At 33.9% G+C, this 17,870-nt stretch overlaps 5 long non-coding RNA genes across 5 annotated transcripts; all 5 read left to right on the top strand.

The window, feature by feature from the left end:
• The first annotated feature begins 2,127 nt into the window (after positions 1 to 2,127).
• Positions 2,128 to 2,538, top strand: LOC131269246 (uncharacterized). The gene is made up of 3 exons (XR_009178996.1): positions 2,128 to 2,220; positions 2,306 to 2,379; positions 2,464 to 2,538. It is a non-coding gene; the product is annotated as an uncharacterized LOC131269246 (long non-coding RNA).
• Positions 2,539 to 4,861: 2,323 nt separating this feature from the next.
• On the top strand, positions 4,862 to 5,272 carry LOC131269245 (uncharacterized). Its single transcript, XR_009178995.1, has 3 exons — positions 4,862 to 4,954; positions 5,040 to 5,113; positions 5,198 to 5,272. It is a non-coding gene; the product is annotated as an uncharacterized LOC131269245 (long non-coding RNA).
• Positions 5,273 to 7,595: 2,323 nt separating this feature from the next.
• LOC131269242 (uncharacterized) lies at positions 7,596 to 8,006 on the top strand. Its single transcript, XR_009178992.1, has 3 exons — positions 7,596 to 7,688; positions 7,774 to 7,847; positions 7,932 to 8,006. It is a non-coding gene; the product is annotated as an uncharacterized LOC131269242 (long non-coding RNA).
• Positions 8,007 to 10,329: 2,323 nt separating this feature from the next.
• Positions 10,330 to 10,740, top strand: LOC131269244 (uncharacterized). The gene is made up of 3 exons (XR_009178994.1): positions 10,330 to 10,422; positions 10,508 to 10,581; positions 10,666 to 10,740. It is a non-coding gene; the product is annotated as an uncharacterized LOC131269244 (long non-coding RNA).
• Positions 10,741 to 13,063: 2,323 nt separating this feature from the next.
• Positions 13,064 to 13,474, top strand: LOC131269243 (uncharacterized). The gene is made up of 3 exons (XR_009178993.1): positions 13,064 to 13,156; positions 13,242 to 13,315; positions 13,400 to 13,474. It is a non-coding gene; the product is annotated as an uncharacterized LOC131269243 (long non-coding RNA).
• Positions 13,475 to 17,870: the final 4,396 nt, after the last annotated feature.

Raw genomic sequence — 17,870 nt, 5'->3', positions numbered from 1 at the left:
GGAACCGTGAATCGTCAATTGCGATTTAGAGTCATTCCGAAAATCAAAGCTAACCCAAATATCTTGGAATATAATTTGGCCAACAATCTTAACGCCGACCGCTCTTCTGAACGGCGAATCTGACTCCAAGCTGGCTTTAAGTGTTTTCGAGTCAGTAAACATCCAAATTGAAACTTAAAACAAAAAACAATGGTCAAAAACCGGGCTCGGAAGTTGTACGATCAGGTGCTGACCAAACCGTATGGTTGCATTTTGATGGACCATGAAAGCTACATTTAAGCCGATTTTAAACAAATTTCGAGCATTAAATTGTATAAAGCTTATGCTCGTGGCAACGTCCCCAAGAGGTTCAAACTTGTTTTCGCCGATAAATTCGCTAAAAAAATATGATTTGGCAAGGATTCTGCACATGTGGCAAAAAGACCACCGTGTTTGTGACGAATAAGAACATGAATTCGGACTTGTATAAGAAGGAGTGAATTAAGAAACAAATGTTGCCATTTGTTAGGACTCATGATGGTCCAGTTATGTTTTGGCCTCATCTAACAAGCTGCCATATTAACAAGGATGTGCTACAATGGTACAACGATAATTTTGTGAAATTCATATAAAAATCGCGGAATCCACCGAACTGCCCCCAGATCCACTCAATAGAACGATATTGGGCAATAATGAAACACAAATTAAAGAAGAAGGGCGCAGTAACGAAGGACATAATACAAATAAAGAATTGGTTTAATTTACTGACCAGAACAGTAACTTAAGCTGCTGTGCGCCATTTGATGGGCGGTATGAACAGAAAAGTGCGAGAATTTCTTGGTAAAATCGAAGTATAATTTTTGTAATATTTCTTTTAAATATATTATATCAAAACCTATTATTCATTCGAACAAAGTTAATCAATTGGATTGCTGGTATAAAAAATACACGCAATACAAAGTGCCCCATTTCTAAATGAACCAAGCCTTAGAAGGCCTGCTGATTGGCTATATCAGCAATTGCTTGGTCAGGAAGTGGGAGGAGATGAGGCAATAAATTGGTAACAAGGTATGCATAGCTAGAGGTACATAAATTGTGAGAGAGAGAGGGAAGATCGACCGAGGTAGTTAAAGTGTTGAGGGTACCTCCTGGTGCGCCTGTGCTCCTGGTACAAGTCGGAGCGGTAGAAAAATGTACAAGTGTCGGGTACCAGTCTGGGTAAACTACCAGGCGGAGGTAAAATACCAAGGTGTATACAACAAATACCAAGGTGTATATACCTCAAATACCAAGGTGTGTATGATCATGTTTTTAACTACTAATTAGTAGGCGTGACGAAAACAGTGTCATGGCGTAAAGATGGCGTAAAGATGGCGGTAGCTTTTGCCTAAATCTGCTGCCGCGATGGTGGCTTCTTTTTGATATTCGGCTCGTATTAGCTCGCCAATTATTGTGCATTGCGCATCAAAACATGAAAGAAAATAAGCCAAGTGTGAAAAACGAAGAGAATGTTTGTTTCATCTTGTAAATAAAAATAAATTAGAGAATTAAATAATAAGAATTATTTTAATCATTAACTTTATCTCGTTATAGGTTTTATCCATACATTGTCCATCGAGTGATGGTAATAAAACAGGATTCGAGATGGACTATCTGTTGACGTGCTGGTAGGTTTTTATTTAATAGTTTTAAGTTAGCATTATTTTAATCATTGACTTTATTAAATACACTACAACTTTATCTCGTTATAGGTTTTATCCATAGATTGTCCATCGGGTGATGGTAATAAAACAGGATTCGAGTTGGACTATCTGTTGACGTGCTGGTAGGTTTTTATTTAATATTTTTAAGTAAGCAATATTTTAATGATTAACTTTATCTTGTTACAGGTTTTATCCATACATTGTCCATCGGGTTATGGTGATAAAACAGGATTCGAGTTGGACTATCTGTTGTCGTGCTGGTAGGTTTTTTTTATTTAATAGTTTTATTTAGTATCTCGTTTTAGGTTTTATCCATAGATTATCCATCGGGTGATGGTAATAAAACAGGATTCGAGTTGGACTATCTGTTGACGTGCTGGTAGGTTTTTATTTAATAGTTTTAAGTTAGCATTATTTTAATCATTGACTTTATTAAATACTACTTCAACTTTATCTCGTTATAGGTTTTATCCATACATTGTCCATCGAGTGATGGTAATAAAACAGGATTCGAGATGGACTATCTGTTGACGTGCTGGTAGGTTTTTATTTAATAGTTTTAAGTTAGCATTATTTTAATCATTGACTTTATTAAATACTACTACAACTTTATCTCGTTATAGGTTTTATCCATAGATTGTCCATCGGGTGATGGTAATAAAACAGGATTCGAGTTGGACTATCTGTTGACGTGCTGGTAGGTTTTTATTTAATAGTTTTAAGTTAGCATTATTTTAATCATTGACTTTATTAAATACACTACAACTTTATCTCGTTATAGGTTTTATCCATAGATTATCCATCGAGTGATGGTAATAAAACAGGATTCGAGTTGGACTATCTGTTGACGTGCTGGTAGGTTTTTATTTAATAGTTTTAAGTTAGCATTATTTTAATCATTGACTTTATTAAATACTACTACAACTTTATCTCGTTATAGGTTTTATCCATAGATTGTCCATCGGGTGATGGTAATAAAACAGGATTCGAGTTGGACTATCTGTTGACGTGCTGGTAGGTTTTTATTTAATAGTTTTAAGTTAGCATTATTTTAATCATTGACTTTATTAAATACACTACAACTTTATCTCGTTATAGGTTTTATCCATGGATTGTCCATCGGGTGATGGTAATAAAACAGGATTCGAGTTGGACTATCTGTTGACGTACTGGTAGGTTTTTATTTAATAGTTTTAAGTTAGCATTATTTTAATCATTGACTTTATTAAATACTACTACAACTTTATCTCGTTATAGGTTTTATCCATAGATTGTCCATCGGGTGATGGTGATAAAACAGGATTCGAGTTGGACTATCTGTTGTCGTGCTGGTAGGTTTTTATTTAATAGTTTTATTTAGTATCTCGGTATAGGTTTTATCGAGTGATGGTAATAAAACAGTGGTAATAAACAGTGATGTGATGTAGTGTGATTTGAGAAATAAAATAAATGAATATAAGGTATAATAAATATAGGGGTAATATATTGTTAAATCTGACGAAAGAAAAGAAAGAGAATATAAGGTATAATAAATATAGGGGTAAAATGTGGTAAAATAAATGAGGTAAAATAAATAAGGTAAAATGTGACGAAAGAAAAGAAAGAGAATAGAAATTAAGTTGCTTCTATATATTTTAATTTGAATAAATCTGCCTTCCATCCATTCCATCCAATTAATAGTTCGTTTTGGCAGTGGTGTACGCAGCCACCTTTATGATAGTTGGTGCTGCCTTCGGTGCAGTTGGTGCTTGCTCGGTGCAGTTGGTGCTTGCCGGTGCAGTTGGTGCTTGCTGCCACCGTCATGATACATGTCAGACAACCTACAACATATTGAGCTGGCAATTTATATTTTTCCTCTCTCATTAATAAGGATTTATTTATAACGTTAGTGTAGTTCTTTTTTCTATCAGTATTTATTGTATTGTTACTATTTTATATTGACCGGATGTCGATCCGAACCGGTTATCATACGTTATACAAACCTTGTTAATAACCGCATGGCTGACAGATTGTCATCTGTCATCTGTCATCTGTGAAGTGTGTCAAGTGAAAACATGTGCATACGCATAGTGAAGCGCTCGCATAGTGAAGTGGTTCAAAAGTGGAACGCAGTGGCAAAAAGTGGAGCACAAAAGTGCATAATGCGTGTGCGTGAGTGAATGCAGTATGCATCGGGTGCAGTGCGTAGTGCGTAGTGCGTAGTGCGTAGTGCGTAGGCTGTGTGTTGCTGTGGCTAGCTTAAGAGGTTAAGAAGTGGAACGCCGTGGCGTTGTTGACGTGCTGGTAGGTTTTTATTTAATATTTTTAAGTAAGCAATATTTTAATGATTAACTTTATCTTGTTACAGGTTTTATCCATACATTGTCCATCGGGTTATGGTGATAAAACAGGATTCGAGTTGGACTATCTGTTGTCGTGCTGGTAGGTTTTTTTATTTAATAGTTTTATTTAGTATCTCGTTTTAGGTTTTATCCATAGATTATCCATCGGGTGATGGTAATAAAACAGGATTCGAGTTGGACTATCTGTTGACGTGCTGGTAGGTTTTTATTTAATAGTTTTAAGTTAGCATTATTTTAATCATTGACTTTATTAAATACTACTACAACTTTATCTCGTTATAGGTTTTATACATACATTGTCCATCGAGTGATGGTAATAAAACAGGATTCGAGATGGACTATCTGTTGACGTGCTGGTAGGTTTTTATTTAATAGTTTTAAGTTAGCATTATTTTAATCATTGACTTTATTAAATACACTACAACTTTATCTCGTTATAGGTTTTATCCATAGATTGTCCATCGGGTGATGGTAATAAAACAGGATTCGAGTTGGACTATCTGTTGACGTGCTGGTAGGTTTTTATTTAATATTTTTAAGTAAGCAATATTTTAATGATTAACTTTATCTTGTTACAGGTTTTATCCATACATTGTCCATCGGGTTATGGTGATAAAACAGGATTCGAGTTGGACTATCTGTTGTCGTGCTGGTAGGTTTTTTTTATTTAATAGTTTTATTTAGTATCTCGTTTTAGGTTTTATCCATAGATTATCCATCGGGTGATGGTAATAAAACAGGATTCGAGTTGGACTATCTGTTGACGTGCTGGTAGGTTTTTATTTAATAGTTTTAAGTTAGCATTATTTTAATCATTGACTTTATTAAATACTACTTCAACTTTATCTCGTTATAGGTTTTATCCATACATTGTCCATCGAGTGATGGTAATAAAACAGGATTCGAGATGGACTATCTGTTGACGTGCTGGTAGGTTTTTATTTAATAGTTTTAAGTTAGCATTATTTTAATCATTGACTTTATTAAATACTACTACAACTTTATCTCGTTATAGGTTTTATCCATAGATTGTCCATCGGGTGATGGTAATAAAACAGGATTCGAGTTGGACTATCTGTTGACGTGCTGGTAGGTTTTTATTTAATAGTTTTAAGTTAGCATTATTTTAATCATTGACTTTATTAAATACACTACAACTTTATCTCGTTATAGGTTTTATCCATAGATTATCCATCGAGTGATGGTAATAAAACAGGATTCGAGTTGGACTATCTGTTGACGTGCTGGTAGGTTTTTATTTAATAGTTTTAAGTTAGCATTATTTTAATCATTGACTTTATTAAATACTACTACAACTTTATCTCGTTATAGGTTTTATCCATAGATTGTCCATCGGGTGATGGTAATAAAACAGGATTCGAGTTGGACTATCTGTTGACGTGCTGGTAGGTTTTTATTTAATAGTTTTAAGTTAGCATTATTTTAATCATTGACTTTATTAAATACACTACAACTTTATCTCGTTATAGGTTTTATCCATGGATTGTCCATCGGGTGATGGTAATAAAACAGGATTCGAGTTGGACTATCTGTTGACGTACTGGTAGGTTTTTATTTAATAGTTTTAAGTTAGCATTATTTTAATCATTGACTTTATTAAATACTACTACAACTTTATCTCGTTATAGGTTTTATCCATAGATTGTCCATCGGGTGATGGTGATAAAACAGGATTCGAGTTGGACTATCTGTTGTCGTGCTGGTAGGTTTTTATTTAATAGTTTTATTTAGTATCTCGGTATAGGTTTTATCGAGTGATGGTAATAAAACAGTGGTAATAAACAGTGATGTGATGTAGTGTGATTTGAGAAATAAAATAAATGAATATAAGGTATAATAAATATAGGGGTAATATATTGTTAAATCTGACGAAAGAAAAGAAAGAGAATATAAGGTATAATAAATATAGGGGTAAAATGTGGTAAAATAAATGAGGTAAAATAAATAAGGTAAAATGTGACGAAAGAAAAGAAAGAGAATAGAAATTAAGTTGCTTCTATATATTTTAATTTGAATAAATCTGCCTTCCATCCATTCCATCCAATTAATAGTTCGTTTTGGCAGTGGTGTACGCAGCCACCTTTATGATAGTTGGTGCTGCCTTCGGTGCAGTTGGTGCTTGCTCGGTGCAGTTGGTGCTTGCCGGTGCAGTTGGTGCTTGCTGCCACCGTCATGATACATGTCAGACAACCTACAACATATTGAGCTGGCAATTTATATTTTTCCTCTCTCATTAATAAGGATTTATTTATAACGTTAGTGTAGTTCTTTTTTCTATCAGTATTTATTGTATTGTTACTATTTTATATTGACCGGATGTCGATCCGAACCGGTTATCATACGTTATACAAACCTTGTTAATAACCGCATGGCTGACAGATTGTCATCTGTCATCTGTCATCTGTGAAGTGTGTCAAGTGAAAACATGTGCATACGCATAGTGAAGCGCTCGCATAGTGAAGTGGTTCAAAAGTGGAACGCAGTGGCAAAAAGTGGAGCACAAAAGTGCATAATGCGTGTGCGTGAGTGAATGCAGTATGCATCGGGTGCAGTGCGTAGTGCGTAGTGCGTAGTGCGTAGTGCGTAGGCTGTGTGTTGCTGTGGCTAGCTTAAGAGGTTAAGAAGTGGAACGCCGTGGCGTTGTTGACGTGCTGGTAGGTTTTTATTTAATATTTTTAAGTAAGCAATATTTTAATGATTAACTTTATCTTGTTACAGGTTTTATCCATACATTGTCCATCGGGTTATGGTGATAAAACAGGATTCGAGTTGGACTATCTGTTGTCGTGCTGGTAGGTTTTTTTATTTAATAGTTTTATTTAGTATCTCGTTTTAGGTTTTATCCATAGATTATCCATCGGGTGATGGTAATAAAACAGGATTCGAGTTGGACTATCTGTTGACGTGCTGGTAGGTTTTTATTTAATAGTTTTAAGTTAGCATTATTTTAATCATTGACTTTATTAAATACTACTACAACTTTATCTCGTTATAGGTTTTATACATACATTGTCCATCGAGTGATGGTAATAAAACAGGATTCGAGATGGACTATCTGTTGACGTGCTGGTAGGTTTTTATTTAATAGTTTTAAGTTAGCATTATTTTAATCATTGACTTTATTAAATACACTACAACTTTATCTCGTTATAGGTTTTATCCATAGATTGTCCATCGGGTGATGGTAATAAAACAGGATTCGAGTTGGACTATCTGTTGACGTGCTGGTAGGTTTTTATTTAATATTTTTAAGTAAGCAATATTTTAATGATTAACTTTATCTTGTTACAGGTTTTATCCATACATTGTCCATCGGGTTATGGTGATAAAACAGGATTCGAGTTGGACTATCTGTTGTCGTGCTGGTAGGTTTTTTTTATTTAATAGTTTTATTTAGTATCTCGTTTTAGGTTTTATCCATAGATTATCCATCGGGTGATGGTAATAAAACAGGATTCGAGTTGGACTATCTGTTGACGTGCTGGTAGGTTTTTATTTAATAGTTTTAAGTTAGCATTATTTTAATCATTGACTTTATTAAATACTACTTCAACTTTATCTCGTTATAGGTTTTATCCATACATTGTCCATCGAGTGATGGTAATAAAACAGGATTCGAGATGGACTATCTGTTGACGTGCTGGTAGGTTTTTATTTAATAGTTTTAAGTTAGCATTATTTTAATCATTGACTTTATTAAATACTACTACAACTTTATCTCGTTATAGGTTTTATCCATAGATTGTCCATCGGGTGATGGTAATAAAACAGGATTCGAGTTGGACTATCTGTTGACGTGCTGGTAGGTTTTTATTTAATAGTTTTAAGTTAGCATTATTTTAATCATTGACTTTATTAAATACACTACAACTTTATCTCGTTATAGGTTTTATCCATAGATTATCCATCGAGTGATGGTAATAAAACAGGATTCGAGTTGGACTATCTGTTGACGTGCTGGTAGGTTTTTATTTAATAGTTTTAAGTTAGCATTATTTTAATCATTGACTTTATTAAATACTACTACAACTTTATCTCGTTATAGGTTTTATCCATAGATTGTCCATCGGGTGATGGTAATAAAACAGGATTCGAGTTGGACTATCTGTTGACGTGCTGGTAGGTTTTTATTTAATAGTTTTAAGTTAGCATTATTTTAATCATTGACTTTATTAAATACACTACAACTTTATCTCGTTATAGGTTTTATCCATGGATTGTCCATCGGGTGATGGTAATAAAACAGGATTCGAGTTGGACTATCTGTTGACGTACTGGTAGGTTTTTATTTAATAGTTTTAAGTTAGCATTATTTTAATCATTGACTTTATTAAATACTACTACAACTTTATCTCGTTATAGGTTTTATCCATAGATTGTCCATCGGGTGATGGTGATAAAACAGGATTCGAGTTGGACTATCTGTTGTCGTGCTGGTAGGTTTTTATTTAATAGTTTTATTTAGTATCTCGGTATAGGTTTTATCGAGTGATGGTAATAAAACAGTGGTAATAAACAGTGATGTGATGTAGTGTGATTTGAGAAATAAAATAAATGAATATAAGGTATAATAAATATAGGGGTAATATATTGTTAAATCTGACGAAAGAAAAGAAAGAGAATATAAGGTATAATAAATATAGGGGTAAAATGTGGTAAAATAAATGAGGTAAAATAAATAAGGTAAAATGTGACGAAAGAAAAGAAAGAGAATAGAAATTAAGTTGCTTCTATATATTTTAATTTGAATAAATCTGCCTTCCATCCATTCCATCCAATTAATAGTTCGTTTTGGCAGTGGTGTACGCAGCCACCTTTATGATAGTTGGTGCTGCCTTCGGTGCAGTTGGTGCTTGCTCGGTGCAGTTGGTGCTTGCCGGTGCAGTTGGTGCTTGCTGCCACCGTCATGATACATGTCAGACAACCTACAACATATTGAGCTGGCAATTTATATTTTTCCTCTCTCATTAATAAGGATTTATTTATAACGTTAGTGTAGTTCTTTTTTCTATCAGTATTTATTGTATTGTTACTATTTTATATTGACCGGATGTCGATCCGAACCGGTTATCATACGTTATACAAACCTTGTTAATAACCGCATGGCTGACAGATTGTCATCTGTCATCTGTCATCTGTGAAGTGTGTCAAGTGAAAACATGTGCATACGCATAGTGAAGCGCTCGCATAGTGAAGTGGTTCAAAAGTGGAACGCAGTGGCAAAAAGTGGAGCACAAAAGTGCATAATGCGTGTGCGTGAGTGAATGCAGTATGCATCGGGTGCAGTGCGTAGTGCGTAGTGCGTAGTGCGTAGTGCGTAGGCTGTGTGTTGCTGTGGCTAGCTTAAGAGGTTAAGAAGTGGAACGCCGTGGCGTTGTTGACGTGCTGGTAGGTTTTTATTTAATATTTTTAAGTAAGCAATATTTTAATGATTAACTTTATCTTGTTACAGGTTTTATCCATACATTGTCCATCGGGTTATGGTGATAAAACAGGATTCGAGTTGGACTATCTGTTGTCGTGCTGGTAGGTTTTTTTATTTAATAGTTTTATTTAGTATCTCGTTTTAGGTTTTATCCATAGATTATCCATCGGGTGATGGTAATAAAACAGGATTCGAGTTGGACTATCTGTTGACGTGCTGGTAGGTTTTTATTTAATAGTTTTAAGTTAGCATTATTTTAATCATTGACTTTATTAAATACTACTACAACTTTATCTCGTTATAGGTTTTATACATACATTGTCCATCGAGTGATGGTAATAAAACAGGATTCGAGATGGACTATCTGTTGACGTGCTGGTAGGTTTTTATTTAATAGTTTTAAGTTAGCATTATTTTAATCATTGACTTTATTAAATACACTACAACTTTATCTCGTTATAGGTTTTATCCATAGATTGTCCATCGGGTGATGGTAATAAAACAGGATTCGAGTTGGACTATCTGTTGACGTGCTGGTAGGTTTTTATTTAATATTTTTAAGTAAGCAATATTTTAATGATTAACTTTATCTTGTTACAGGTTTTATCCATACATTGTCCATCGGGTTATGGTGATAAAACAGGATTCGAGTTGGACTATCTGTTGTCGTGCTGGTAGGTTTTTTTTATTTAATAGTTTTATTTAGTATCTCGTTTTAGGTTTTATCCATAGATTATCCATCGGGTGATGGTAATAAAACAGGATTCGAGTTGGACTATCTGTTGACGTGCTGGTAGGTTTTTATTTAATAGTTTTAAGTTAGCATTATTTTAATCATTGACTTTATTAAATACTACTTCAACTTTATCTCGTTATAGGTTTTATCCATACATTGTCCATCGAGTGATGGTAATAAAACAGGATTCGAGATGGACTATCTGTTGACGTGCTGGTAGGTTTTTATTTAATAGTTTTAAGTTAGCATTATTTTAATCATTGACTTTATTAAATACTACTACAACTTTATCTCGTTATAGGTTTTATCCATAGATTGTCCATCGGGTGATGGTAATAAAACAGGATTCGAGTTGGACTATCTGTTGACGTGCTGGTAGGTTTTTATTTAATAGTTTTAAGTTAGCATTATTTTAATCATTGACTTTATTAAATACACTACAACTTTATCTCGTTATAGGTTTTATCCATAGATTATCCATCGAGTGATGGTAATAAAACAGGATTCGAGTTGGACTATCTGTTGACGTGCTGGTAGGTTTTTATTTAATAGTTTTAAGTTAGCATTATTTTAATCATTGACTTTATTAAATACTACTACAACTTTATCTCGTTATAGGTTTTATCCATAGATTGTCCATCGGGTGATGGTAATAAAACAGGATTCGAGTTGGACTATCTGTTGACGTGCTGGTAGGTTTTTATTTAATAGTTTTAAGTTAGCATTATTTTAATCATTGACTTTATTAAATACACTACAACTTTATCTCGTTATAGGTTTTATCCATGGATTGTCCATCGGGTGATGGTAATAAAACAGGATTCGAGTTGGACTATCTGTTGACGTACTGGTAGGTTTTTATTTAATAGTTTTAAGTTAGCATTATTTTAATCATTGACTTTATTAAATACTACTACAACTTTATCTCGTTATAGGTTTTATCCATAGATTGTCCATCGGGTGATGGTGATAAAACAGGATTCGAGTTGGACTATCTGTTGTCGTGCTGGTAGGTTTTTATTTAATAGTTTTATTTAGTATCTCGGTATAGGTTTTATCGAGTGATGGTAATAAAACAGTGGTAATAAACAGTGATGTGATGTAGTGTGATTTGAGAAATAAAATAAATGAATATAAGGTATAATAAATATAGGGGTAATATATTGTTAAATCTGACGAAAGAAAAGAAAGAGAATATAAGGTATAATAAATATAGGGGTAAAATGTGGTAAAATAAATGAGGTAAAATAAATAAGGTAAAATGTGACGAAAGAAAAGAAAGAGAATAGAAATTAAGTTGCTTCTATATATTTTAATTTGAATAAATCTGCCTTCCATCCATTCCATCCAATTAATAGTTCGTTTTGGCAGTGGTGTACGCAGCCACCTTTATGATAGTTGGTGCTGCCTTCGGTGCAGTTGGTGCTTGCTCGGTGCAGTTGGTGCTTGCCGGTGCAGTTGGTGCTTGCTGCCACCGTCATGATACATGTCAGACAACCTACAACATATTGAGCTGGCAATTTATATTTTTCCTCTCTCATTAATAAGGATTTATTTATAACGTTAGTGTAGTTCTTTTTTCTATCAGTATTTATTGTATTGTTACTATTTTATATTGACCGGATGTCGATCCGAACCGGTTATCATACGTTATACAAACCTTGTTAATAACCGCATGGCTGACAGATTGTCATCTGTCATCTGTCATCTGTGAAGTGTGTCAAGTGAAAACATGTGCATACGCATAGTGAAGCGCTCGCATAGTGAAGTGGTTCAAAAGTGGAACGCAGTGGCAAAAAGTGGAGCACAAAAGTGCATAATGCGTGTGCGTGAGTGAATGCAGTATGCATCGGGTGCAGTGCGTAGTGCGTAGTGCGTAGTGCGTAGTGCGTAGGCTGTGTGTTGCTGTGGCTAGCTTAAGAGGTTAAGAAGTGGAACGCCGTGGCGTTGTTGACGTGCTGGTAGGTTTTTATTTAATATTTTTAAGTAAGCAATATTTTAATGATTAACTTTATCTTGTTACAGGTTTTATCCATACATTGTCCATCGGGTTATGGTGATAAAACAGGATTCGAGTTGGACTATCTGTTGTCGTGCTGGTAGGTTTTTTTATTTAATAGTTTTATTTAGTATCTCGTTTTAGGTTTTATCCATAGATTATCCATCGGGTGATGGTAATAAAACAGGATTCGAGTTGGACTATCTGTTGACGTGCTGGTAGGTTTTTATTTAATAGTTTTAAGTTAGCATTATTTTAATCATTGACTTTATTAAATACTACTACAACTTTATCTCGTTATAGGTTTTATACATACATTGTCCATCGAGTGATGGTAATAAAACAGGATTCGAGATGGACTATCTGTTGACGTGCTGGTAGGTTTTTATTTAATAGTTTTAAGTTAGCATTATTTTAATCATTGACTTTATTAAATACACTACAACTTTATCTCGTTATAGGTTTTATCCATAGATTGTCCATCGGGTGATGGTAATAAAACAGGATTCGAGTTGGACTATCTGTTGACGTGCTGGTAGGTTTTTATTTAATATTTTTAAGTAAGCAATATTTTAATGATTAACTTTATCTTGTTACAGGTTTTATCCATACATTGTCCATCGGGTTATGGTGATAAAACAGGATTCGAGTTGGACTATCTGTTGTCGTGCTGGTAGGTTTTTTTTATTTAATAGTTTTATTTAGTATCTCGTTTTAGGTTTTATCCATAGATTATCCATCGGGTGATGGTAATAAAACAGGATTCGAGTTGGACTATCTGTTGACGTGCTGGTAGGTTTTTATTTAATAGTTTTAAGTTAGCATTATTTTAATCATTGACTTTATTAAATACTACTTCAACTTTATCTCGTTATAGGTTTTATCCATACATTGTCCATCGAGTGATGGTAATAAAACAGGATTCGAGATGGACTATCTGTTGACGTGCTGGTAGGTTTTTATTTAATAGTTTTAAGTTAGCATTATTTTAATCATTGACTTTATTAAATACTACTACAACTTTATCTCGTTATAGGTTTTATCCATAGATTGTCCATCGGGTGATGGTAATAAAACAGGATTCGAGTTGGACTATCTGTTGACGTGCTGGTAGGTTTTTATTTAATAGTTTTAAGTTAGCATTATTTTAATCATTGACTTTATTAAATACACTACAACTTTATCTCGTTATAGGTTTTATCCATAGATTATCCATCGAGTGATGGTAATAAAACAGGATTCGAGTTGGACTATCTGTTGACGTGCTGGTAGGTTTTTATTTAATAGTTTTAAGTTAGCATTATTTTAATCATTGACTTTATTAAATACTACTACAACTTTATCTCGTTATAGGTTTTATCCATAGATTGTCCATCGGGTGATGGTAATAAAACAGGATTCGAGTTGGACTATCTGTTGACGTGCTGGTAGGTTTTTATTTAATAGTTTTAAGTTAGCATTATTTTAATCATTGACTTTATTAAATACACTACAACTTTATCTCGTTATAGGTTTTATCCATGGATTGTCCATCGGGTGATGGTAATAAAACAGGATTCGAGTTGGACTATCTGTTGACGTACTGGTAGGTTTTTATTTAATAGTTTTAAGTTAGCATTATTTTAATCATTGACTTTATTAAATACTACTACAACTTTATCTCGTTATAGGTTTTATCCATAGATTGTCCATCGGGTGATGGTGATAAAACAGGATTCGAGTTGGACTATCTGTTGTCGTGCTGGTAGGTTTTTATTTAATAGTTTTATTTAGTATCTCGGTATAGGTTTTATCGAGTGATGGTAATAAAACAGTGGTAATAAACAGTGATGTGATGTAGTGTGATTTGAGAAATAAAATAAATGAATATAAGGTATAATAAATATAGGGGTAATATATTGTTAAATCTGACGAAAGAAAAGAAAGAGAATATAAGGTATAATAAATATAGGGGTAAAATGTGGTAAAATAAATGAGGTAAAATAAATAAGGTAAAATGTGACGAAAGAAAAGAAAGAGAATAGAAATTAAGTTGCTTCTATATATTTTAATTTGAATAAATCTGCCTTCCATCCATTCCATCCAATTAATAGTTCGTTTTGGCAGTGGTGTACGCAGCCACCTTTATGATAGTTGGTGCTGCCTTCGGTGCAGTTGGTGCTTGCTCGGTGCAGTTGGTGCTTGCCGGTGCAGTTGGTGCTTGCTGCCACCGTCATGATACATGTCAGACAACCTACAACATATTGAGCTGGCAATTTATATTTTTCCTCTCTCATTAATAAGGATTTATTTATAACGTTAGTGTAGTTCTTTTTTCTATCAGTATTTATTGTATTGTTACTATTTTATATTGACCGGATGTCGATCCGAACCGGTTATCATACGTTATACAAACCTTGTTAATAACCGCATGGCTGACAGATTGTCATCTGTCATCTGTCATCTGTGAAGTGTGTCAAGTGAAAACATGTGCATACGCATAGTGAAGCGCTCGCATAGTGAAGTGGTTCAAAAGTGGAACGCAGTGGCAAAAAGTGGAGCACAAAAGTGCATAATGCGTGTGCGTGAGTGAATGCAGTATGCATCGGGTGCAGTGCGTAGTGCGTAGTGCGTAGTGCGTAGTGCGTAGGCTGTGTGTTGCTGTGGCTAGCTTAAGAGGTTAAGAAGTGGAACGCCGTGGCGTTGTTGACGTGCTGGTAGGTTTTTATTTAATATTTTTAAGTAAGCAATATTTTAATGATTAACTTTATCTTGTTACAGGTTTTATCCATACATTGTCCATCGGGTTATGGTGATAAAACAGGATTCGAGTTGGACTATCTGTTGTCGTGCTGGTAGGTTTTTTTATTTAATAGTTTTATTTAGTATCTCGTTTTAGGTTTTATCCATAGATTATCCATCGGGTGATGGTAATAAAACAGGATTCGAGTTGGACTATCTGTTGACGTGCTGGTAGGTTTTTATTTAATAGTTTTAAGTTAGCATTATTTTAATCATTGACTTTATTAAATACTACTACAACTTTATCTCGTTATAGGTTTTATACATACATTGTCCATCGAGTGATGGTAATAAAACAGGATTCGAGATGGACTATCTGTTGACGTGCTGGTAGGTTTTTATTTAATAGTTTTAAGTTAGCATTATTTTAATCATTGACTTTATTAAATACACTACAACTTTATCTCGTTATAGGTTTTATCCATAGATTGTCCATCGGGTGATGGTAATAAAACAGGATTCGAGTTGGACTATCTGTTGACGTGCTGGTAGGTTTTTATTTAATATTTTTAAGTAAGCAATATTTTAATGATTAACTTTATCTTGTTACAGGTTTTATCCATACATTGTCCATCGGGTTATGGTGATAAAACAGGATTCGAGTTGGACTATCTGTTGTCGTGCTGGTAGGTTTTTTTTATTTAATAGTTTTATTTAGTATCTCGTTTTAGGTTTTATCCATAGATTATCCATCGGGTGATGGTAATAAAACAGGATTCGAGTTGGACTATCTGTTGACGTGCTGGTAGGTTTTTATTTAATAGTTTTAAGTTAGCATTATTTTAATCATTGACTTTATTAAATACTACTACAACTTTATCTCGTTATAGGTTTTATACATACATTGTCCATCGAGTGATGGTAATAAAACAGGATTCGAGATGGACTATCTGTTGACGTGCTGGTAGGTTTTTATTTAATAGTTTTAAGTTAGCATTATTTTAATCATTGACTTTATTAAATACTACTACAACTTTATCTCGTTATAGGTTTTATCCATAGATTGTCCATCGGGTGATGGTAATAAAACAGGATTCGAGTTGGACTATCTGTTGACGTGCTGGTAGGTTTTTATTTAATAGTTTTAAGTTAGCATTATTTTAATCATTGACTTTATTAAATACACTACAACTTTATCTCGTTATAGGTTTTATCCATAGATTATCCATCGAGTGATGGTAATAAAACAGGATTCGAGTTGGACTATCTGTTGACGTGCTGGTAGGTTTTTATTTAATAGTTTTAAGTTAGCATTATTTTAATCATTGACTTTATTAAATACTACTACAACTTTATCTCGTTATAGGTTTTATCCATAGATTGTCCATCGGGTGATGGTAATAAAACAGGATTCGAGTTGGACTATCTGTTGACGTGCTGGTAGGTTTTTATTTAATAGTTTTAAGTTAGCATTATTTTAATCATTGACTTTATTAAATACACTACAACTTTATCTCGTTATAGGTTTTATCCATGGATTGTCCATCGGGTGATGGTAATAAAACAGGATTCGAGTTGGACTATCTGTTGACGTACTGGTAGGTTTTTATTTAATAGTTTTAAGTTAGCATTATTTTAATCATTGACTTTATTAAATACTACTACAACTTTATCTCGTTATAGGTTTTATCCATAGATTGTCCATCGGGTGATGGTGATAAAACAGGATTCGAGTTGGACTATCTGTTGTCGTGCTGGTAGGTTTTTATTTAATAGTTTTATTTAGTATCTCGGTATAGGTTTTATCGAGTGATGGTAATAAAACAGTGGTAATAAACAGTGATGTGATGTAGTGTGATTTGAGAAATAAAATAAATGAATATAAGGTATAATAAATATAGGGGTAATATATTGTTAAATCTGACGAAAGAAAAGAAAGAGAATATAAGGTATAATAAATATAGGGGTAAAATGTGGTAAAATAAATGAGGTAAAATAAATAAGGTAAAATGTGACGAAAGAAAAGAAAGAGAATAGAAATTAAGTTGCTTCTATATATTTTAATTTGAATAAATCTGCCTTCCATCCATTCCATCCAATTAATAGTTCGTTTTGGCAGTGGTGTACGCAGCCACCTTTATGATAGTTGGTGCTGCCTTCGGTGCAGTTGGTGCTTGCTCGGTGCAGTTGGTGCTTGCCGGTGCAGTTGGTGCTTGCTGCCACCGTCATGATACATGTCAGACAACCTACAACATATTGAGCTGGCAATTTATATTTTTCCTCTCTCATTAATAAGGATTTATTTATAACGTTAGTGTAGTTCTTTTTTCTATCAGTATTTATTGTATTGTTACTATTTTATATTGACCGGATGTCGATCCGAACCGGTTATCATACGTTATACAAACCTTGTTAATAACCGCATGGCTGACAGATTGTCATCTGTCATCTGTCATCTGTGAAGTGTGTCAAGTGAAAACATGTGCATACGCATAGTGAAGCGCTCGCATAGTGAAGTGGTTCAAAAGTGGAACGCAGTGGCAAAAAGTGGAGCACAAAAGTGCATAATGCGTGTGCGTGAGTGAATGCAGTATGCATCGGGTGCAGTGCGTAGTGCGTAGTGCGTAGTGCGTAGTGCGTAGGCTGTGTGTTGCTGTGGCTAGCTTAAGAGGTTAAGAAGTGGAACGCCGTGGCGTTGTTGACGTGCTGGTAGGTTTTTATTTAATATTTTTAAGTAAGCAATATTTTAATGATTAACTTTATCTTGTTACAGGTTTTATCCATACATTGTCCATCGGGTTATGGTGATAAAACAGGATTCGAGTTGGACTATCTGTTGTCGTGCTGGTAGGTTTTTTTATTTAATAGTTTTATTTAGTATCTCGTTTTAGGTTTTATCCATAGATTATCCATCGGGTGATGGTAATAAAACAGGATTCGAGTT

The sequence above is a fragment of the Anopheles coustani genome, chromosome X (genome assembly GCF_943734705.1).
Source record: "Anopheles coustani chromosome X, idAnoCousDA_361_x.2, whole genome shotgun sequence".
Lineage (NCBI taxonomy): Eukaryota > Metazoa > Arthropoda > Insecta > Diptera > Culicidae > Anopheles > Anopheles coustani.
The sequence above is the reverse complement of the archived record's forward strand: the minus strand, read 5'-3'. Positions and strand labels throughout refer to the sequence as shown.